The following is a 24,753-nucleotide window of genomic DNA, read 5'->3' as shown; positions in this document are numbered from 1 at the left end:
ATTTATATAAATGGGAGTGTTGCCAGTGACCTGGGCAGAAAAGAGGGGATAGGAAAATTCCACTCAACCGCACCTTCCCCCAGAATTCGCTGATTCATCATTTTAAAATCTTTCATATAGGTGAAGCTTTGGAAAAGTTCAAGGAGCCCTGCACAGTAGTGCAAGATTGGTTTTGTTTTGGTTTGTTTTGGTTTTTTTTGGTCACCAGCTCCTCTGCAGTCTGCCATGGGAAAGGTCAGGAGATAAGTATCCTCTAGGCTTCCAGCATCGACAATAAAAATACATGGAGAGGAGTTAAACATATTATTTTGATTGTTGGGGGTGGTTGAAAACAGAAAGTCTATTCTAGAAATATCCAGGATTTGTGAAAGCAAAGAAGACTAGCATTAATACGTATATATATATATGTAAAGGATATAGGTATTTCTATATAAATGTATCTTTTATATATATATATATATATATATATAAATCTTTTTTTTTTCCTCCTGCCAGTGGAAACCAGATACTTTTGGGGGTTGGCAGTTTTTGATATTAGCATGTATGCAACATTTTCAGCACTGGTACAGAATGACTCGTCCTTCAGAGTTCCACAAAACCTGAAAAGGGACCCCGTGTTTATCTCCTCTGACTTCCTGTTTACTGCAAGTTTTCTGATCCACTCAGACGCAGCAGCACAGCAACAAAGACACTTCAGAAAATAAATATATTGAGAGAAGAATCCTGTAGCAAAGTTCAAATCTCCTCTAAAGATTAAGCACAAGACTTTAGCACTGGGCTACCACCAATTTACAGAGAAAGCAGACCTAATCACACTAATGATGTTTTTGATTTTTTTTTTTTACATAACATTCAACAGAAGAAAAAAAAATAAGTGTTTGTATCACAAGCATATTTTCCAGCCCAGCATGGTAGATGCCTAAGTTACTGATGTCTCCATCTCTCCAGATATAATCTGGAAGCTATGCAGTACTATTAGTCTGGCACAGTGCTCAAGCTAATTATGTACAGAGACACGGCAGTTTTGCAATTTTCAAGTACAGATGGAGAATCTTCGGTTGGCTCAAGTCTGCACCTAGTAACCTTTCTGCACATTGGTAAGACACTTAGAAAAGGTGGAAAGTGTTGCGACATGTACAAATAGCAGAGAAGAATATGAGTTTGAATGTCTCCACATCCTGCAAAAACTTAAAAGCAAATATCTCACTTGGCATGGGTTTGCATTTTTCAGTGAAATGCTCATAGGAACAACAGACTGGACCTATTTTCCAGGAGCCTAAAGAACAGGCCAGCAGTTTTATATTTGTCTTGGTGCTTTTAAACCAGTAAAGCCTCCTCCTTTATGTTCTTCCTCCAGCCACACACTGATTTTCTCATTTCCTGAAAGCCAGCTGAATTCAAGTTTTTATTACACTTGTTGGGTTGCAGCAGTCTGATTTCTACAGAAGAGGCTGATTCCCACCCACACAGAAAGGGAGAATACGCACAAATACGTGGCTGTGGTTGGTACACACTACGAGCAGCCTCATCTTACTTCCATTTGGATTTCTTCATCTGATCTGCTCACCTAGTCTTCCTTCATAGTCCGCTGAGAGAAACAGAAGTTTCTGAGACAAAGCAAGACATTTAAAATTGGCCAGATGAATCACAGCCCGTAAGTGCCCATTTCCTCCCTTTGAGTATGAAGAGTGTCTAGATAATTATTTCAGACATCAACATTATGCTGTAAGCATTCCAAGATAATGTGATGGTTCCCAGTCTAATATTTTAGCCCTAGATTTTTCTAACTTACAGTGCTTCTGGGGCCAGCAGTTATCAGTTCGACTCCTGATCAGTTTAACTCATGTATATTAAATACATGATATTAGATATTATTAATATCTGATTTTAGATATACTGATCATAAGAAAGGAAGCCTCTGAGTAGGTTTATGTTATCAGACAACAACACATGGGTCAAAATCTAATATGCCTTATATTTGGCAAAAAAAGCAAAAGAAAGTGTGGGTATGACCTCTACAGACAGAGAAGGGTCCCTCCTCTTGGATCCCTCCTTTGCTGTGACTTGGTGCGTTCACAGCCCCTCTAAGGAGGTCCTGCTTTGGGGAAACACCCTGAAGACCAGCAAGTCTTGAAGGTGGTGTTGAAAGGCTAGGTTCTGGGTCCTGTTCTCGCCTGGTATGTACAACATCTGAGCAGCTGAGGATGCAGAGGAATTTATGTGGCTTTTTGGTGTTGTCTGAAAGTAGACATTCATACAACTTAGCAAGATCTTCCAGAGCAACCCTTTCAAAACTGTCAAAGCTTGGAAATTTTTCCTTTTGAAAGACCTTTTGAAAGAATCTTTAGAAAGTGTCATCCACAGACTTTAATTTCTCAGTCACGTGGTATATCCGTTTGCAACAACATCTACTGCAGTGCCTTAAGTGCTATCAATAAATAATGGATGACTCACCCATAGCCTTCGTTCTTTTTAAATAAGTGAAGAGGCTCCGAGAATACCAAATTACCACATCATTTGTGATGTCCTAATGGAGTTGCCACTTAAATCAGTTAGAGACAGGAAGTCAGAAAAGTGCAGTGATCAGCTGAGGTTTCCAAGCACAACATTAACATCAAAAAACCAGGCCCAGGACTGGATTGATTTTAACATATCATGAAAGACTTTCCCTGAGCCTTCTGAGGCGGCAATATCCAACCCTTCACAACGGTTGCATTCTGGACCTCAAGGAGCACTGATATTTAGCAGCTTACAGTGACACTCATCTTGCCAAACCTCAGCCACCTGAGTTAGCCATTTAGTCTGAGCAGCACCAAGACCCCACCTACAAACAATGATGTGAAATAGATACCTGGAGTGAACAAAATTACTCCCAGCTATATAAAGGTTGCTCAAAAAGATGCTTACTGCAGCAGCAAGAAATGTTTAGAAAATTTCCATTCCACAACACCTTCAGTAAAGTGTTCACGCTGTTGTGATCCAGTCTGCCACCTTCTCAGTTAAGCTATTATAACCAGGCTGTAAATCCTACCGCTGATCTGGCTGACATATAAAAGCCTTTGTGGGGGACAGTTCCTAATCAGGGAACCACAGAGATGTTGAGGTTGGAAAGTACCTCGTGAGAACCTTTCATAGAACACAGAATCATTAAGGATGGAAAAGACCTCCAAGATCATCTGGTCCAACCATCCACCTGCCACCAATGTCACCCACTAAACCATGTCCCTAAGCACCACGTCCAACCTTTCCTTGAACACCCCCAGGGACGGTGACTCCACCACTTCCCTAGGCAACCTGTTCTAATGCCTGACTGCTCTTTCTGAGAAGAAATTTTTCCTAACTAAATGTTTTTTCCAAACTAAAATTTGCTATTTTTTTCCCCTAGTCCAACCTCTCTGTTCAAGCAGGACAACCTAGAGCAGGTTGCCCAGGACCATGCCCATTCAGGTTTTGAATATCTGGGCATGGTCCTGGACAACCTGCTCTAAAGCACAACATAAAGCACAACATAGGATCTATGATCTATGATTCTGTGATTGTAAAAACTTTACCTCTCACCCAGTGACTATGTAGTGGGTTTCATGAGTCATTTTGCATCCAAAGAAACACACACTACTACCAAGTGGTTTGGCCCAACCTCCTTCTCAGTCTGTTCCCTCACCACCAGTGCTACCACTCTGGTAGGTATAACAACAAAAGCAAGGACTTGATGTGGCTAAAAAAAGTTATTATTAGTATCGTTCATTTTCTGCTCTTCCCTGACAAGTTCATCATGCAAGTACAGGAGCATCGTGCTGACAGAGAGAGGACAGAAACACATGGCTGGGCAGGGAAGGGAGTAGTAGACCACTCCTGTCAGAGAGGAGGAGGGAAGATGACTGAGACTTTCACCTCTCAGTGCTAATTAGCCATTAAATCAACTCAGCTGCCTGTGAAACCATATCCTTAATTTCCAGAAGAGTCTCTTATGAGGTTAAAAAAAAAGCTGAATATATTCATTTTCGTTCTTCTAGCATGGTCCCAGCAACAGCTGTACCAGCATATGCAAAGAGACATGAATTGCAAATTTGGGAGTGGCAGCTACTTAAACCAGCTTTGCCACTGAAACAAGAATTACAGTAAATGAAACATTTAAACATGCTTTTTTAGGATGGAATGAACTGCCCTTTGGAGGTTCTTTTCCTCTACAGTGACTAAAGGCATAGCCTAGATAACTAACTTGGATTAGGCAACTGGCAGGTAGACAGCTACAGGCAGCTGAGATGAATCTGACTCCCGTGGTCATACCTTGCGGGTAAGAAAGCTTGGCCTTCAAATACTTTTGCAGTTCACACATTTCACATGGAGAGCCAAAATGCCCTGTCCCTTAGCAACCACTAGAGACCATTTATTTTAACTTGCTAAAGCTTTTGACCAAGTCCCTCACTAGAGACTCTTATGAAAAATGAGTAGTCACAGGATGGGAGGTAACATTTTGTCATGCATTGGAAAGTGGCTAAGAGACTGAGATCAAAGAACGAAAATAGTCAGCTTAGTTTTACTGTGGCAAAAGATTAACAGCAGGATGCCCACAAATTCCACACTATAACTGTTGGTTAATGTATTTATTAATGATATAGAGGCAAGAGCAACAGTTAGGAGTGACAGAATTATTCATGCTTAACCTTTCAGCAGCAATCGAGATTTGAGAAGGAAAAACATTTTTGTCGTATGTGTGCTCTCTGTTGATACAGTTTTGAAAGAGATTTTCCCATTAGCAACCTGAACTTTTCTGGAGCATCCAGAACTTCTTTTTCAGATACATCGACCATCACTGGTGAGAGGATATTAGATTCACCTTACTGACAGCATCAGAACAAACAGTTGTCTGCTCCCCTGTAACCTCCAAGTGAGACATTAGACAAAGACGTAAGACTTTGGCATGGGGAAACTACCAACAAACACTCCACAGGCTCAAAACTCAATTCCAACTAGTATATCTGATTTAATGATGTATCATTAAATGAGGCACCATTGTGAGGTCTCCTTTGAAAGCCAAATTTCTTTGCCTTTATTTTGGTTGTCTTCTAATATAGGTTATTCCTATCCAAGCCATTCACTACCAGCCTCTTCTTTTTTCTCGTAGTGTCCCATAAGGTTTCTCTGATCTGGGGGAAATAATTAAATTAATAATAGCATTCATAGCCTGGGCTAGTCTCCAAAGCTCATAATAGGCCTGGGACCCCAGGAATGCATTTTTACAGATGAAATAGCTTGATGCAAGGACAAACTCACATGCAATGCCTGCAGCTGCAGGTCCATCACAACAATCCAATGGCCCGTCTATCATGGAAAAATGGCGAAGTAATAACATAGAGAATGTTTTCCCCCTTAATGTGGTTGGACACCTCTACAGCATTTCTTCCAGAAGCAAAGACAAAAGCTGCAGAGCTGCCTATAGGGTATGATTAATCCTACATGATATTAAACCACAGGTGTAACAAAGTTGTCCCAGAACCCAGAACAAGAAATTGCAAGGCTTTACAAAATACAGTCTGCAGGTGGCTACATGAAACCTTTGCGCTAAAATGATAGGGCTTTGCCATCTGAAATGCATAAGCCTATACAAAATCTAACTACCTGCTGTAAATTGAAGCACTATAAAAATAAAATTGAACAATTACCTTTTGTGGGCAGTGTAGATTGAGCTATATATCAGCTTTAACATGACTCCAAAGCAGTAAAGTCCCACCAAACGTGGCTGAAAGGGCTCCAGCCATGCCCTATTTAAACTTTGGGCTGGGGGTGCAGATGGAGTTCAGGAGACAGAATTATCAGAGGGAGCATGGCAGTGGCAGGGAAAGCCATTGTGTCACCACATCTATTCAAAATCTTGAAATGACTGGAGGAGCACAAAATGAAAAAAAAAAAAAAAGGCAGAGAAGCTGCAAATGATGAGACCCAATTCTGCTGTCAGATACGTGCACAAGACTCCTACAGATTTCAGTGTTCTGGATGAAGGGAAATGAAGGTGTTCATGCCTATAATAGCTCTTCTTTCTTTTAATCCTTCCTTTGATATCTCTCCTTAAGCAAAACTGGCACTGGACAAAATGATTCTTCTTGGGAACAATAACAGGGCTTTAGAGATAGTTCTCTATTGTTAGCCAGTTATCCACTAATTCAGAAGGTGCCTCAGGTTGTTCTTTATCCTGGTTTGTAAATTATACTGATGATCTTGCTGAAGTAGTAGCAGTTATCGAAAGGAGTGGAGTTTTGGGGCGTAGGATTTCTGTTTTTGGGCTGCGGGACATTCTCTGCAGAAGCTCTCAAGTAGCAGAGTAAGAGTATTTCGTCACTGCAGGGGCACACATCTTCCAAGGTAATGATGGTAGACACAATCTTGTCCAATCTTGCTACAGAGAGAGATGTTCAGTGCACTTCTAGCAGACAGGTAGGCATACCCTGACCTCCGCTACTTGTGTTATGAGCTGAGCAGCCTACTATCTGCTCTGGTCTGGAAGCCTTTATAGCCAGATTACTGAAGTAACGTGCTAGAGCTAAATCTTCTTGCAGATCTTTCAGATAATATGCTGAGAAAGAAGACACGCTTAACCCAAACACAACCTGGCACTAGGGCAGCTTTACAGACACTGAAGGCATACTGCTATCCTGCATTTGATGAAATCAGAGTGATGGCACAAGACCTCCCATCAGCCTGATCTCCTTTACATCAAAGTGCTTCCTACCCACTGAAATCTGATGAGAGAAAACTAGCCTGAGGAAGGCTTACTCATAGGAGTAAAGCTTGGCTGAACCAGACCTTGGGAAGCCAAGGTGGCAGCATCTCTATCACGTACCAGTGTGGAATAATTCCCTTGACAGTCTACCTTCAGCTGGGAAAGCCCCTGATCCCCAAAGGACTTTGTCTAAGACAACCATCACAAAATAAACACTAGCTACCACCCATTGTCAGCTGCAGGCAACTTCTGCTTCTGCCCACATGTATGGAAATATTTCCATGCCAAAGTATGCAGTAGATGTTTTTGTTATCTCTCTCTCGGCCAAAGGTAATCAAAGAAGGAAAAAAAAAATCAATGTATGCATGTTACCACTTATCATCAGTTATATCCCTCACGGCACCTAAAATTCCTATCCCTCCCCAGCCTTTTGGCTGTCCTGGATTAGGCTGAACTGGAAACATGCCTTCCTGTCCTCAGAAATTCCTGGGATTTCAAAAATGTTTCCTGTTCTCCTTTAGTATGATCTCAGTAATGTTTCCTGAAACATCATGAAGTACCAACACCAACACCTTAATCCCTCCTTGCCTAGAGTAGGCAGCAAGTAGATTAGCTAGAGAGCACATCACAAAGGAAGGGGATGCTCAATAGCCTGATAGAGAAAAATTTCTATGGGCTATATTTTCAAAGGTATTTTGGGCACTTAAAGATACAAGATTGGTTATCTCTGGTATATCTGAATAGCAGGGTAGACTACAATAGGCTAGTATCTGGCATCATGTTTGGCCTTGGGAGTTAGCTTGGAGGCTTTTGTTTGTACAGTCCTCCAAAACATATTAAATATATTAAACAGTGGTAGATTCTATGACCTGCCCCTCAAATAATGGGCTATTTAATAAGGGTCGTCTGAGGTGCTATCTTGCGTGTTATGGGTTTAGGTAGCAATTCACAGACCTATATAAACACATTCCAGTGATCGCACCCTATCACGGTTTCCTTTGAAGATACTTCTACAAGAATTAGTAGGTTTCAATACTATCGTGACTATTTAAGATTATGTTTAAATGCCTCAAGGTCAGGTCTGAACTTTTTCTCCCATGTAGGAATGTAAGACCTCAATCACACCCCAGTGACTGAATGCACTTTTTTCCCTACTTAAAAATCCATAATGCCATTAAAAATGAATACATTGTTGTTAAATAAATGCACGAAGCTCAGATTAAAGCTGTTTGTATTTCCTGCCCTCTGTCAATTATTAATATTGCCTATAATAGAGAGATTAATACCCACACAGTGGGGAATAAACATCCAGAAAACAATATAAGCTTTCTCTTCAGAAAGAGAATTATTTGCTCAGGTTTCACACCCAACAGGAAGCAACTCCGAGGCAAGGAGCCTACTCTTGCACCGGTCAGCACACATCTGAACAGAACGAATTGCTGCTCAAATTCTGGTCACAGCAAACTGGCAAAGGCATGGCCCGCTGGTGGATAAAACCCATGCGTTAGCATCCACAGAGTCAATATGGGAGGAGAAATGCATTTCTGAGTACAAGAACAAGAGTCAGAAGCTAAGCAATTAACATTGCTTTCATGCCCCTCTGTAATTAACGTAGATCAAAGAGGACCCGAAACCATCGATTTCACCAGAAACAGGAGACAGCAGAGTTAGCACCAGCACTCGCAACTCCACAGCAGGTGCAAAAACACCTATTTCAGCCACAGGCACAAGGCTGTAATACTAACACAGCACCCAGAAAAAAAAATACACTTTGAAAAGAAACAACAGTATTTTAACACTCCAAAGTCTATCAACATATTGACTTTGAATTAGAAACACTGCTGTTTTACAAACAAAGCTTGCACTTAGGGTTTATGCTAGCACAACTTTTATTTATTATTCAAGAGTGTGATGAAGGAGAAAATGATATGAGATGATCATGTTATGGGCAAAGACATTAAGTACAAAACAGAAAAAAAAGGAGGGAAACAAAGGAAAATGTGTCAAGTCATTTTAATTGCATGTTTACAAGCTGATTTTCTTTATTTGCAAGTCTCAACTGTATTGGTAACAGTGTTTTGTTTCTGCAAAGCACATTACACTTAAATTCAGAGACGATGACTTTTGTGCTTGGCACCACCAACCAAATGTGTTTTGTCATCCCGTTTGTTTGTCCATGAGAAACCAACTAACACAGGGTGCTTGGCAATTAAGAAGAACAAAACTTGGAAATGACCTGGAAAACAAATCAGGATGCTTTGTGTAGAACACAACCAATATGAGAGAAAGGCTAACTCCAAACAGTGGAAGCAACACACAGTGGCCTTATTTCTTTAAAGAAGAGAATAAGAAGAAACAAGTACTTATCCACTGCATTATTCCAATTCCACAATTGTGTTAGAAAAGTGAAGCCTGTGTGAGCTACACTCACAGGCAATATTAAAGGTAATAAAAGTGCCACAACTATAAATCAGCAAATCTATATGGTATACATGAAGCAGAGAACAGCTTGGAATTATAGAGCAGGAAAATTTCCCAGCAGGAGATAAAGGACTATAAAACTGAAACTGCTTTTGCCTATATTTGTTGCTTTTCTGCTGATATGGTTTCCTGGTGTCACTTTATCTGTCTGCCTTTTTTGATCTGCAAGGTGAAAGTCTCATCTGCTCCATGATATTTTGTCACTGACTCCACAGAATCATAAAACGTTGAGCTGGAAGGGACAAAAGATACAATCCAGCCCTTGTTCTGAGGCAGGATCAAAGATATTTCGTACTTTGTGCTAATTCCAAGAAACTCAGGTTTGGCAAATAAATTCTGGGCTGAACTTTTGAGTCCATTCATTCTTTATGTACAGCACTTCCAAAATGTGTTTTTTTGATTAAATAAAAGGAATCATAATGGATGTCAATCCTTACCGGAACCATTCAATTTCATGGATTGTTATTAGGGTCTACTATTATGGAGTTGCATTAGTGCAGAATACTTCATGTAGCAAAAGCAGTGGGCTTTGACAGGTCATGTTTCCTATCAGTCCATTGTCTGTATACACTAGGAAACAAATAATGGGTTTTATATTCAGTAAATAATATGTTGCTTGGCACATCCACAGACTTCTGTGTACAATACATTAACATCATGGCAGTAAATGATAAATTGGTCAGATTAATCCTGTGCTTTGCTCCAGCATCTTGCCACAGATAATACGAATAAGCAAGACAAGAAATAAAAAAAAAATGTTTAAATCCTTTAAAATTATTCCCATCCATTGGGCTTTACAAAGGAGTATGATCATTTACAAACTGAATCTTTAATATTTAGATGCCAATAGTGGTTTCCTTTTGATCAGTGAGCCTACAAATGAATTCAGATCATCTGAGAGGCTTTAGCAGCAAAGCTCCTGAAATCTCCACTGAGTGCTGCTACTGCATGTTCACATGTACCTGATCAAAAATTACCATGAATTATTTCTGATAAGTGTTTATTAAAAGCCGGAGCATGGTAAATTGCTAAGTGTACTAGCTTAAAGAAATTTAAACGGAATATGGCTTCTTGTCACAGTGATATATTCAAGCAGCTATTCCAGATGAAGAGACCCGTATTATCAGAGAGCTCCAGAATCAGAGAGCAACCAGTTGTGTCATATAACCTCTGTGCTCCTGTCTGCTGCCTGGGCTAAATTAGCATTCAGTGTGAGCCTGTCCATGCCAATGGCTGGCACTTTAACTATCAAGTGTTCAGCCACTATTTTTCCCATTAAACAGCATTTCTCTTGTGCTCAGAACAATGCCACCTACTTTTATGAAGACCTTGAAAGAGGCTTCATCAGATAAAGCACAGTGAAAGTGCAGTTAGTTCATTCTCGTCTCTTGTGAGGGCTAGCAAAAGTGGCAATTTTAAGGTTGCAGTAATAGAGTCACTTCAGCCTTGTTATAAATCTAGGCTGCTCAGAATAGGTCCTCCTGCACACCCCTGGCTCTTCTTCCCTACAGCGCCACAGTTCTAGCTCCAGTGTTCATATAGCTGCATGGTGGGGCTCATCTCATCAAGTCAGGTTAATATTTTTATTTTTTTTCCACAATCTTATCTTTCAGCTGCATCACTTACCTAACCTGTATGGCAGTGCAAGTGTATGCTGATGCTGCTCAAGGGAGTTGGCAAGAACAAGCCACCTCAGGTAGAGAAGGTGGGCCAGCCACTCTTGGAGGCAGCGCTGATGTCTCTGGGATGAGAGAGTCTGTATAACCACAGATTAATGTTCAAAAGGCAAAATCCCATAGTGAATATAGCATTCAGCAACATACTTTCATAATTTAAGGAAACAATCATCCATCTCAAAAGAAAGTATCTACTTTTTGAATAAGGCTGTTGTACGACATGATCACCTGCAGTACTAAACTAAACTCAACACCACTGGAGTTTATTTGTAATTTCACAATCTTATTATTACCTATATATACCATGACCTGATCAGTGCTGATCAGGATCAGCACTTTCTTCTATTAATGATTGTACAGTCACACAAATACCAAACACAACCTACTAAATAAAAGAAGGGTAGGGACTGAGCTGAAGCTCTGGGCCATTGGTTTCCCCTACTCCTAAGGTAAACGCACCTCCCAGCTCTGTTTTTGCCAGATCCAAGTAGAGTTCTCCAAAATAAACCTACTCCAGATGTCTTAAGTATCAGAGACGCAGTCATTCAACCCTGTTTAGCCTAAGGTCAGGGATGTCTTCCAGCCCCTCTGCCACTTAGTCAACACAGAGGCAGAAAATCCCTGCCTGGAAAAACTACAGGCTGGGGTCCCAATTACCTGAGATCCATCCCAGTGGGTGCGTGGAGCCTCTCTGGAGTCCTGGGAGCCCTGTGGGGGTACCACAAGGCAGGGAATGGACCAGAACTGGGAGGCAGGACCTCAGGGCAGGCCAAGAGACACAAGGCTGTTGATCTTTGGGGATCAACAGGCTTGTTCACATTTGAAGGAAAAAGAGAAGAACGGGAGAGAAAGGAAGAGGGAAAAGTGTGAAGAAGCAGAACATGAAAAAGCAGGAAGAAAGGGTATAAGATACAGGAATGAAAGAAAAGGAAAGGCTAAAGGAGAATAAAAAGAAGGATTTGGGCCAAAACATTTATCAAGCACTCAAAGGAGAAGCAAGGCGTGACAGCATTTTGCATGAGCATAATGCAGAAATGTGGCAGGGTGGATCTGAAAAGCAGCAGTAAGATCCCAAGGAGGGTGAGCATCTGTCAGTCGGTCTCTGTCCAATTTCACGCTCCAGAGAGAGTGGGGAAGCTCAGGCCACCTCATTTTCCACCCAACCACGTCGGGCTGACACCCTGCGGCATGAAACTTTCCATGTTGTAGGCATTTACTCCTTTAGCTTGTCACCTCGTAATGAACAAGGACCACAGCTAGTCATCTGCTTATTCAAGGCAGCGCCGGGATCCTGACAGCCTGTTAAGCAAGCGGCAAAGCTAGGGAGGAGAGGAAAAGGTGTGGAAAGAAATGTGAGAGATCTCGCAGATAATGTGGAGCGGAGGCAGCTATGTAATTATAACCCTAGTTTTATTTTCACTTGACGGCACGAAAAAGGAAGGTAAGGAGAAGCTTTTAAATGAAACATGACATTCCCTTATTAAAGTCTGATTTAGACTTCAGCAGGCTTGCTGCTTTGTATACATTCCAGTGCTCCTACACTGTGGGTAGCCAAACAGTAGAAGTTTAATAAAATAAAATAAATTTAAATGGTAATTTCCTGAACCATGAGGGCTTGTTTTCTGAGCAAACAGTCCTTCTGGTGTTGATACCAAAGACGACAGCGCTATCCATGTTGTAAATATGAAGAGGAGTGATATGGTCTCATTTATAGACTTAAAAGTCCTGTTATGCTTCTTTGTTTCCTGAACAAACAAAACTCTTGTGGGAACTGCATGGAAAAATCTCATTATTCAGACAAGTTTGGGTTGCCCTCTTCGGAAAATAACTGCATTGCTGCCTGTTTGTCAAAAGCATCATAGTCCAGCATGGTCAACTGTGGCTGTACGGAGGTCCCAGTATTTGCTGCTGCAGTCTGACCCAGGCAGCTTCCATTCACGTTGAGGTGGAGAAATCAGCAGTCCCTGCCGTTTCTTGGGGTGATATTTGGTGATAAATCTGCTTCGTTTTAGCCTGTGAGCCAGGGAGTCACAGGGTCTGTCTGGATCCAGAGACAGCAACGCAGTAATCCCTCTCAATCATTCAGTCATCTCCCTTACGCACCATGAAGGGCTTCCCAAGCAGAGCGTTTACACTAAACAGGCAGGTGGCCTTACACTTTAGACAAACTCAGAAATAACTGACCAGCCTTCATGAATGCTATTATCACCACTTTCAGACACGGAAATGTGGGCTTCCCTACCTGAGCAGCCTGTCGCTGCAGCCACAGTTTGCCCTAACAGGTTTCAAAGCTCCTCCCTGGCTTGTATCTGCCCCTAAGGGTGGATAAATCAGAGCTGGCATTTTCTGACACAGCTTTGTCACTGGTTTATGAACATTGCCAGCAAGTGACCAGAGAGCATAACAATTATGAGCAAATATTTCCTCTAATAAAAGTAGCAGCAGCCAACAATTGAACAAATGCTGTTGGGAGGCTTTTCTCACTTACTTTTCTGTGGAGTCCACTTTTCCGATAATGCACAATGGGAGACTGCTTTGTTGTTGCCGAGTTCAATGGAAAATGCAAAGTTGCCATATAATTTGATGTTATATGCATTTAGGGTCTGACCCAAAGCCAAGGGACATCAACGGAAGGATTATTATTGTAACTAGTAAGGATGGTGATTTGGGCTCTCCCGGACAGGTTTCCCCAAGCATAAAGCCTTACAGAAGATTATCAGTTAATTAACAACAGCACTGGAGGGATGCAACATTAAGCTTTCAAAATTACTTTTTTTAAAAACTGGGTTTTGGTTCAGGTTTGCAAGTCAGCCTCTACCTAAGGAGTGCTATGAGCATTCTTTAATCCTTATAATCCTTTCCAACTCACACACATTTCTAAGGATGCTATTCTGGTCTCTCCTCAGGGAGATTTTTGGGCTGTCTCCCAAAACTGCAACATAGCAAAGCACTGCTTTGAAAAACTCTCAGAGGTCATGAGTTTATGCTTAGGTATTTTTAAATGCTTTGTTACTCAGTGCTGCTGTAAAAAAAAAAAAAAAAAAAAAAAGGCTTGATGGTTGCAAAACTGAGAACGCAGCTTGGGTTTATAATGGTTACCTGGGGTATGGATTAAAGAACAACTTCCTGTAGGTCCCAAGCCACCTCTCCCATTGTAACTGGCTCTGCATAGGCTCTTCATTCCATTGCAATGTCCTGAGGTTCATCAAAGTATCTGGGTCCTCGGGAACAAAACAACGTACCTCAGTGTCACAACCAGGTACTGCTGTGGCAGGGCAGAATTAAACACAAGCCTGCCAGCACAAGCTTGGGACTGGGACCAGCTTTTCTTTCTGTCCAAACAGCCATGGGGAGGAGAAGGCAAGATGGTACTGCTCCAGAAGTGACTCTGCCAGTGTTCCCAGCTCCTGATCAAAAGAGCTTGATCTTTCAAAGCCAGCAGCTCTTTCAGATATGCACTTCTGTTCACAACTGCATAACGAGATGCATGCTACAAGAGGCAAAAGCTAATTCATCCCAGCATCATCCAAAAGCTCATCAGAGATCTTTCATGATCAACTCCTTGCTTTGAGTAGGTACTCCTTGCTTTTTAGGTAAGGAAGACACAAGTCCACTCGTCCAGTAGGATTAGACCACAAAGTCTTTCACCATCTCCACTGGAACAAAACCTTTCCACAGAAAATGCTTTGGAAACCAGGAAGGCAAAGAATTCAGTGTGCTGAGGTACAGCAGCTGTTGTACAAGCACCACTCTGATAAGAAAATGATTTAATATTGATAAGTAGTTACATCCTTTGAATACCCATATGCTTCTCAAGCAACTCATGTCATGCAAAAGCCAGTTTGAAGCCTGGAATTTGGAATTAAATGCTAAGTGTGTGCGTGGGACTTAGAGGATATATAGGTTTTGTGCTGGCCTGAATGCCAAATTGCTACCAGTGAGGAACTTTTCTGAATGTCTAAATACCAACATCTTCTTTACCGATACATATATCATCCATATATAATCGGGTGATTACAAAGGTCACAAAACCTTATCTTCAATAATTTCACAAAGTCCTGTGCAGCGACTTGGAAGGAGATTGAACTGGTCACGCAGAGCTGGTCTTCCTTGAACAGTGCAACTCAGCCTCCCTCAAGCTTCTGTACAAGCCTCAGCATTTCATTCTGCCACTGTATCCACAAGATCTGGGGTCCACAAAGACAGAGGCTTTTCCCAGAAAACTTTCCAGGAAAGTCTATACAGATACCAGCGGCACATCTGCAAAGATGTAAGATCCACTGCAACCTCTCCTGCAGATCCAGGTGCATGGCACCCCTGGAAACCGCATCCTCCTGAACTGCTGCATCGATTTTCAAAGAGACCTGGAGATTTCTGGTTCTCCAGAGATACAGAGGAAGGAGCTATAGGCTCTGTACTTAATGACCTCACGCAGTCTGGGGACAAAGCAGACATCCATCACTTTCATTGATAAACAGTAACTTTAATAATAGAAAAACCTCCATCACTGTCAATTACTTATACACATACGTATGCATATTCTATACAAAGAACAGAGAACAGACTTCCACATCCTATCAGCACTGTAATTGGTAGAATAACTTCTGAAATGCAGCCTTGGTTTTTAATAGTTTTAAAATATCGTTTTATATCGCTCTCATTCCCTAATTTATCTCTGCCAGGCAGCAAGGCAGGCTCAGAGCAATCTGAATGCTGAGATTAACTAGGGTGCTGATTATCTGTGTATTAACATCAAGTCTGCGATGGTTCCCCATTGCTATGCCACATACTGAAGTGGAGAAAAAAAAATTAGTTGCTCATAGATTATTAAGGGCAAAATTCAATAAGAGATTGATCGCATATCTAACGACAAGACCAAGCTCTTTCCCCACACCTCTCTTGCTCACAAATTGCAGCAGTTGGAGTGACTCAGCAGCTCAAACCTTTCTCCTCCTTGAACTTTGGCTGAGAAGTTACCATACCATGCTCCAGGGCTCTGCTCCAGGTGCCTTCCTCACTACCTGGTGGGGTAGGTAGGCTGGAGGGGGGAGCAGGGATGCATCTGGGACATGGTGGGCTTCTGTCCTGCCCCAGCAGGCCCTCTGCACCCCAGGTGCTTTCCCCTCCCATGCCATACTGAGGAATTAATACAAGGATGTTACCAGAAGTTCATTTGGCACTGATGTTATCACATAGTGTGGGTGCTTGTGATATCAGAGGGCTGGATTTGATGGCCCAGGTCCCCTTTTGTTCTCATGTAAGAGAGGGATGGCATTTAGGTATGGCAGAGGTTCAAGGGCAAGGCCTTCTCCTCCAGGAATGATGAATACTGTCACTGGCTGAGAGGCCAATCTTGCCTGGTTAAACCCTTGATTTTAAAAATATATAAATAAGTGTAACAAGTTCCACAATGCAGAGGTTTCTGGGAAGCTAATTACAAGCTCTACTTTGTTCACCGTAGGTATTTTTCAATTAAAGTCACACCAAGTTTTCCCTGTGTTAACTTGCATGCCCCAAAAGCCCAAATTCTGTGGAGGCTTAATTACAGTTTCACGCTGCCGAGTCCCTTTGGTGCATCTTCTTGTAAGTCACACTTAACATATGTTATCAGCAAACTTAGGGCCCTGCAGCAACAACAACAACAACAACAACAACAACAAAGACCCTTAACAGCTATTCTGCACATCCAGGAGCCTCCAGGAAAGGAATACAAAACATTTCCAGCCAGCTTTCATACCGTCCAAATGATGTAATTTATTTACAAGCCACCTCGCGTTCCTCTGCTACCATTCACAGGCTGAAGCATCCATAATGTGCCTACACCTATTGGGATCAGAGATCTCTTCAAAGCGGACACATTAAGACAGCTTTGTGTGACCTCAGCAAAGCCATCCGACCTCCTTAAAGCTTGGTAAACCAAGGCATGAAATGAGCTGAAAGAAGGGCCCTTATAAAAAATATACGCTATTTCTAAATTAATCCAAACCAGCTTTCTTGGGTAACTTAATAATTGCCATATAAGGGATAAAATAACATAGTTGGGAGGAAAAACACCTACAACTAAACAAAGGACACCTCTTCTGAGCTGTAGGACACCTCTTCTGAGCTGTCCACCTCTCAGAAGAGACCTTAAAGATCAGTATGCTGTTAGACAACCCTTCATTTTGTTATCAAGCTGAAGAGGAGAAAAATTACACAGATAATCAATTGAAAAGTTCCTTCTTAGCAGCTGAATGTGGGTCTTGACTCGCTGGAGCATTAGTCTCATCCCATATGACCATACCTACATCCTAATACAACTTTTGACTAATGTTAACATGAATACCTGTCTTAAGTTTTCTACAGCATCCATCATGGGGATATCAAAGCAGCATAGCTCAAGGGGAGTGAGTAATTCCGAAGCCTCAATGTGCAGAAAAAAAAGTAAGTTTCCTTCCTAGAAAGTTAATTTCAGAAATCCTACAGTGAGGTTAAAGGGATTAGTTCTCCAGCTGCCACTGACTTTGCAAGAATAACACTAGATGAAGACTGGAGGGGGAGAGGGAAGGGGAAAAGGGAGCTGTGACTCTTCAAAATGCTAGTTAATTGCAAAGATTCTGCTACTGCTTCAGATGTGACTTGCTGACAGGGAGAAAAATATATCAAAGTGCAAAGGAGATACATCAAAATATCAAAATTCAGCTGAATAAATCTCAAGGGATGACAGAGGATCCATCGTTTAGAACTCATCTAGAAGGATTTTTCAACCTGTTTGTATGAAGCAGTCTTTTTTTTTTTTTTTTTTGGTGTACTGTAGTTCCATTCCTACAAAGTGAACAGTTTTTTCAAGACCCATCAGAAATGATTCCACAGAGGCCAAGGTCTGTGACTTGAAGCTACCAGCTGGTACAGATAAAATATCCATGAAAATAAGGTTAAGGAGTTGCGTATCCAGTAGGGATGGGAGGTAGCTGGCTGCCTACTCTTGGAGGTACTCTACATTATCACATCATTGCATTATACATACACGGTATGTATGGCGTGATATTACTCTGAAGGTAGATGAACTTCAACAGTCCAGAAGCAGTTGCTTTAAGAATATGAATACGTTGCCTTGTTTCATTTCCTGATGTGAGGGCTGATCTCTGCTCCCCTGAATTCCCCACCCTAAGCTAGGGCGAGGCACCAGTTTCGTGAAAACATGCTTTGGAGACCAAGGGAAAGAGAGGGTGAGAATTTTTCCCCAGGGAACTGCCTTTGCCAAAGAAGCACACAGATAATCAGTGGCTGGGAAATTTCCACCAGCCTGAGTGACACTTCCAACGGCCTGAATCGGCTCAATTTCTCCATGCAAAGTTACAGTTCAACCTACTCATTAGCAATCAGCAGAAATCAATACCCCTCATTGGCAACCGACATCCTTTATCTAAGGGACACACTGTCATCAATATACAGGCTCAGTGGCATCTGAAGTGACAAGAACAAAGAAACTGGAGGCCTAAAGAAAAACTCGTTCATCTACAAGAGCTGCCAAAAAAGATTCTTCTCAAGGAAGGGCAGTGCTGTGCTTGGACTTGGCTGTAGAAGGACATGTGCTGTATGCCCCCACCCCTTACCCCCATGCTCAGGTAGGAGTCTGTGTGAAAGCCATCTTGCCCTCAGAAGGAAGCAATACAGAAAAAAAATATGGCAGAAAAGAGTAATTTCTGGCACTGTAGTTTTTTGGAGGGGCTGGTTTACACCCTAACAGCCTCAGTTCCTGGGGGCAGCAAACTCTGCCTTGCACGATCCCCTCGAGCCCCCACCTGTACATCACTCTGGGGGCTTCTGCATATTCTGTATTCATGCGGTCCTTCTTCTTGATCTAAATTTCTCTAGCAGGGACATGTGGGGAAGGTAGTTTGTCACCATCACCTTAGGCTTCCTGCTATCAGAATCCAGGTAACAATTCACAGATACAGCAGAGTATTCAGGTATACACTGAAAGACCCAGAGAGAGCCACCTGGTGCAATTAAGAAAAAATGATAGAACCATTTGGTTCATCAAAGTTCACTTAGGTTTTCTATTTAACGCTCTATTTCCTCTGAAAAGGCAGCTTATGATTTACTGAATAACACCAGTGTCTTTCTACCTCAAAGATAAAAGTTTGTGATGAAGATATCCAGTACGTATCACCTGTCCTTCCATTCTCTACCTGTCCCTGTTGGGTGCTACCACCAATTTAGGTAATTCAGATCCTTACTTTTACCATCCTTGCCACTTTCTGGCCTAACACCACTGGCATCACCACTGGTTTACACCCCAACCCAGAAACCATTTGGCACGGGACTGAACAAGAAGAATGCACAGGTGCATTCCTTGCTCAGCCCCCACATCACTACCGAAAGCTGGCATGCGGCATCCCACCCACTGTGGAGAAGTGTCCTGAGGTTACACCTGAACTTAAATGCCACAATATGGAAAGAGGAAATAGAATGTAAGTTTTCACAGTCTCCATTTAATTTCCAAGTTTTCCTTCCTACTTTTCTCTGTCAGATTCCATGTGGCTTCCTGACCTGCAACTACCTATTCCCATTACAGTGTACGAGCAGCATCCCTAGGCCTCCAGCAGAGTACCAGGGAAATCTGCCTGCTTAAGACCTGCCCTGTTTCCCCATCCTGGTCCCTTTTAGCAGCTTTCAACAAGCAGATCTTTATTTGATCAAGCACTACGCTGGATATTACCACAACTTTAAAAACAGATGTCTTAAAGTCCTCCATGGATTTTGTAATTGGGTTTCTTCCAAGGCCTCCCAGAGTCCTTTCTCCTTGCTCAGATGGACAAAACATTCTGTGGCTCTCCCCAGAAGAAGGACTAAGTTCAATTTTCCCCACAACTTCAGAAGAAATGTAGCTGCAATGGTTGAAAATGAGGAAATCTGCAGAAATCAGAGCAGGCTCCACATCCTGCTCAGGGTCAGCTCCCCGACCATAACCCATGTAATGAAAGCAGTTCTCCCAAGCTAAAGAGCCGACTGCTGTGGTCAGGTATTTTAGCAGGTTCTCAGGTTTTGACTTATTGTCTGGAAACTAATCTCTCAAACGTTCAGTCCTTTCAGTAAACGAGGCAACTGCTATTCCAAAGGCTTTCTTTGTGAGCTGTTCTTATTAGCTTCATTTATTTCATGTTTTTACCCACCATTTTCTTTATATTTTGACATTAAATTCCATTTGCTGTGCACTGACCCAGTTTCTCAGTACATCTGACATCCCTTTGATTTCTTTTTGCTGCCTGCTCTGCACTTACAGGTAAGAGCAAACATAAGAAGCCTGCAGCTGGGCTCTTTGTGCGGGTCATTTAGACAGATTAGAAACACTGAAGGAAGCACTAACTCCTCTTCAGGCTTCAATCAAAACTTCCTCCAAGTTTGACACAAGTACTCTCTGTTTTTAAGCAATCCTTTGCTATACGATGTGCGGACAGCCTGATCCCTTCAGGTTGAATGGGAACCTGGCAAGCGGCACTTCACTGGGTGTCTGCGGAGCCCAAACACAATGTCATGCCAAGTCTCATCATTACCCAGCCTCCCACTTTATGTATGTGTATATGTGCTTGTTACGACAAAGGCAATAAAAGGCAGAATAAAGCTAATAGAAGGGAGAGGACGTGTCAACCTTAACTGTACCTTCCCTGACTGTAACAACTGAACAGCTTCCAGGGAATATATTTAGCTACGTTCATTGTGGGCAGGCTCTGGTGCCTCGCCGTCTCCACACATTTGCTGAAGTCACCCAGTGAGAAGATACATCTGCATATTTATTCATTCCACCTGAAGCATTCAAGAGTCTCAAGCATCACTGACGGCCCTGAGGATTCAAAAGCCACCTGACGAGCCCTCTTTCATCCCCCTTCCACTGCCCGGGGAGAATTAGGAGAACCAGAGCTGGTGACACACAACCATGCGAGCCTCCCCAGATCAGCCCTATGGTGGGCAAAGATTCGAGGCAAAGCCACGGCTGGTTCAAAGTGGACGATGCTGTAAGAAGGAGACACATGCAGGTGCCGTGACTGCGATGGGCCTGGTAACCTCGGCGGCCTGCTGCCCACCCTGTGCCAGTCGTGGCCTGGAGGTCACCATGCTCTCCCACCACCCCGCTGTGACTCCTTCACCCACAGCGTGGGTCCACCACAGGGGAGCAGCACACACATCGGGATGAAGCAGGGGACCAGTCCTCTTCTCCCTGATCCGTTCCTTCTCCATGCTCCCAAGTGTGCTTTAAATTCCCCCCCCTCCCCTCCAAGCCTTTCCAAAACCCCACGTTTTCCTAGGAACAAGCTATCCCTCCCTTCAGCTCCCTTTGGATCCGCTGATCATGGATCAGCTTTCACCCAAACAGGGATGCCACAGCCCTGATAACACTGTGCCAGCACAAAAGGCAGCTCTGCCTCTCAGATACCTCATCATCATCCTCTCCAGGGCTTTCCTCTCAGTTCTTTCCAGCTCTCTCATCTCACAAAAACCCTGGGGCTTTTATTTTTGCTCATGGCTCTGTGCTTTCCTCTCTTTTAATGCACGCGTGAGTCAAATTCTGTTCTTTGTCATCCCCACCCAGACCTGGAGACACAGAAGAGATCAACAAAGTTACGCTGGATCTACATATGGATAACGAGAGCAAAAACTGGCCCTTTGTCTTTGTGTTTTAACTTCTTCCTGTTGTATTTTTATTTGTGGCAGTGTTATTGTTAGATTTGCTTTGATGTGTCTGTTTGAAATTCATTAATCTGCAGCACGCTCTAGGAAAGCTCTTTATATGTGCTCTCTACTTAGAATATAAAATTACTTCGCTTTACAAAGTATGTTACAATATTCTAAATTTATGGCATTACTATTATCTGAGGAATCTCCAGCTATTCATGAATATTCCCCCTTTGTTTCAAGCCCTTCAAAGTGAGTACAGCTAATTCTACATTTTCTTCTCTTGGCATCAATTGCACATTATACTAAATGCTATTATATTAAAGATCCTCACTGCTTTTCCTGGAAACTTGCTGGCTGGCAGAGTAAGATTAGATCTGGATATTATATGCAAGGCTTTTTTAACAGCTTTGGTTTAAGATGCAGATAGCATGTGAACCTTCAGCAAGATGATGTCCTTAAAAGCATTTAAAAAATTGCATTAAGCTAAATGATGTCACTTCTAATCAGAATTTTTATCCCTTTCTTTCCTGATTAGTGCAGCCTGGGCAGATTTACTAAATATCTCTGCTAGCCCCAGCATCTTCACCTCTTGGCATCTTGAGTCAGCATTTCTGACAGCGAGCGCACTGCCGTGGAGTGAAATGCATAATGTAAATTAGCATTCAGCAGCGGGACCAAGAAGGTCATTAGCAAATGCTTCCAAATGACCTGTGGCAATACCACCCCCTGTCCAGGCCTGCTTTAAGAAAAATCTTAATTATTGCTGGAGGGAAGGGGGAAGAGCTTCTTGGTGTTCGTCTAGGCAGCTGGTGGGGAGCGATGCTGGCACGTCTTGCTGACGGCTCCGTGGGCATCTGTCCATGCCTGGTGGTCTCTGGGACAGCAGACCAGGCAGGACTGGGGCCAGGGAGCCGCTCGTGATGGATGGGGAACCTCTCATGCCTATATCCTGGAGAGGCACCCGTTCCCCACCAGGAACAAGCTGGACAACTTCATGCTTCTGCTGTTCCTTTCCTATTTCAGTAACGCTATGTGCCAAATGTAAATCGCACCACACGTTGTAGAAGTCCAGCTATAAAAGTGAGACCTAGCACATTTGCTAATTATTGGACTTCTGAGAATCTTCTCATTAATTTCATGCACGCATGCCTGTGTTTGCCCGTGTCAAAGCTCTCATCTGTACCCTAACTGATAAAAGCAATAAAAACCTCTCTACAAATTTGCAGCCTACAAATTTATTCTCTCGGAGTTTCTTGTGTAAAGTACATGCAGTTGCTTTTACACTTTTGTTTCCTTTGGAAAGAAATACAATTATTTTTAATTATATATAAATACTTTTACTTAATTTAAAAAGAAATACCTTTTGAAATATTTAATGTCAGCAGCAAGCTCATTAGCTATTATTGGCTTTGCTGAGAAGGGATTCAGAAATGCCAGGTGACTGTTACTTCTCACCAAACCAGGACAGACAGTAGAGGTTCACCTAGCCCTGGACTACCTCAGATGAGACGTGTGGCATAAGGTAAAGATGAAATGTTTTGGCAGAAAATGTCTCCTTATCCTGCAGCATGAGTTTGCAGCTCAGAGATTTCCTGAGGAAGCGATAACAGCTTTCCAGCTCCACTGATGCTAGCGGTTTCCACAGGACTGAGCCCTTCAGATGTTTCTTCACATAATATACCCCAGTGGGATGACTCGCAGAAGAATAATGCATGTGAGTAAGGATCTGTGGGTCTTTTAAGGCAGACACAGGTGGCACAGTGTGTGGACTGCTGTCAGTATGCACTAGCACAGGATCAGATACCCAAAAAAGCCCGTGAGAGACCATTCATCAATGTGAAGACTTATTATTAAATTTTGCTGCATCTCCTTTCTACCATCCCTCGCTCCAAGCAGCCTCTGAGCACCCCTGAAGGAGCAGGTGCCAGATAAGATTGGGATGTCCGTGAAGGAGCGCCATGCTACACCACTATGGGAAAATAAATGGGATTTCTCCCAGGAGAAATGAAGGCAGATAAGGGCTCCTGTGCTGTGTCTGCAACCCACCAAGCTGCTGACAGCTTGGCCCCATGCAGTGATATCCAGTGCCAGGGGAGATTCTCCCGGAGTCATCTAAAATAAAAATACTCTCTCTTTCCCAAATGCTGCTTCTCCAAAGCACCGGCCTGAAAGCAACAGGTTTCCAAAGGCAAAAGGTGAGGTTTCCAAAAGCAGAGGTGAGAAGAAAGGGGCTGCAGGCTCCCTTCCTGTACCTCGCTGCTATTGTGGGTGCTGGAGCTGCTTTGGCCAGGGCTTCTCATTTGCAAGGAAGGAGATGAGTGCAGATTTCATCTCAGAGGCGTCATGCATGACCCTCATTTGAAGCCCAGAGCAGCCTGCACCATTGCCTGATCCCCAAGGGTCTCCCAGGCTGGCTTTAGGACTCTGGCATGTGCTGGACATGCTCCTCCACCAGCAGGACCATGTCTCCCACGTGTGCAGCACAGACCCCAAGCCTCTCTCCCACCCAAAAAGAACCAAAAAGGACTTGCCACCCAGCTATACTTGCAAGACTATCCCAGGTACATTACTTTCACAGTATCACAGTATCACAGATTTCTAGGTTGGAAGAGACCTCAAGATCATTGAGTCCAACCTCCGACCTAACACTAAGTACTCCACTAAACCATATCGCTAAGCTCTACATCTAAACGTCTTTTAAAGACCTCCAGGGATGGTGACTCCACCACCTCCCTGGGCAGCCCATTCCAATGCTTAATAACCCTTTCGGTAAAGAAGTACTTCCTAACATCCAACCTAAAACTCCCCTGTCGCAACTTTCGCCCATTCCCCCTCGTCCTGTCACCAGGCACGTAGGAGAACAGACCAACCCCCACCTCTTTACAGCCTCCTTTAAGGTAACTGTAGAGAGCGATAAGGTCGCCCCTGAGCCTCCTCTTCTCCAGGCTGAACAAGCCCAGCTCCCTCAGCCGCTCCTCGTAAGACTTGTTCTCCAGACCCCTCACCAGCTTGGTCGCCCTTCTCTGGACTTGCTCGAGCACCTCCATGTCCTTCCTGTAGCGAGGGGCCCAAAACTGAACACAGTACTCGAGGTGCGGCCTCACCAGAGCCGAGTACAGGGGCACAATCACTTCCCTAGACCTGCTGGCCACACTGCTTCTTATACAGGCCAGGATGCTGTTGGCCTTCTTGGCCACCTGGGCACACTGCTGACTCATA

General features: G+C 43.0%; 1 protein-coding gene and 1 long non-coding RNA gene across 2 annotated transcripts in view; both read right to left on the bottom strand.

Annotated features, from left to right (window-relative positions):
* The window catches only part of LHFPL6 (LHFPL tetraspan subfamily member 6), a 141,286-nt gene that overhangs the window by 70,233 nt on the left and 46,300 nt on the right, over nucleotides 1-24,753 (bottom strand). The gene's annotated exons all lie outside the window — the stretch shown is intronic.
* LOC308177925 overlaps nucleotides 128-24,753 on the bottom strand; it is a 59,904-nt gene continuing 35,278 nt past the window's right edge. The window contains exon 2 of the long non-coding RNA XR_013939504.1: nucleotides 128-24,103. This is a non-coding gene — a long non-coding RNA (uncharacterized lncRNA). The remainder of the gene's footprint in view (nucleotides 24,104-24,753) is intronic.

This window comes from Anser brachyrhynchus (genome assembly GCF_964034855.1).
Source record: "Anser brachyrhynchus genome assembly, chromosome: 1".
Taxonomy (NCBI): Eukaryota; Metazoa; Chordata; class Aves; order Anseriformes; family Anatidae; genus Anser; species Anser brachyrhynchus.
Note: the sequence above shows the minus strand (reverse complement) of the source record. Positions and strands in the feature narration are given on the sequence as shown.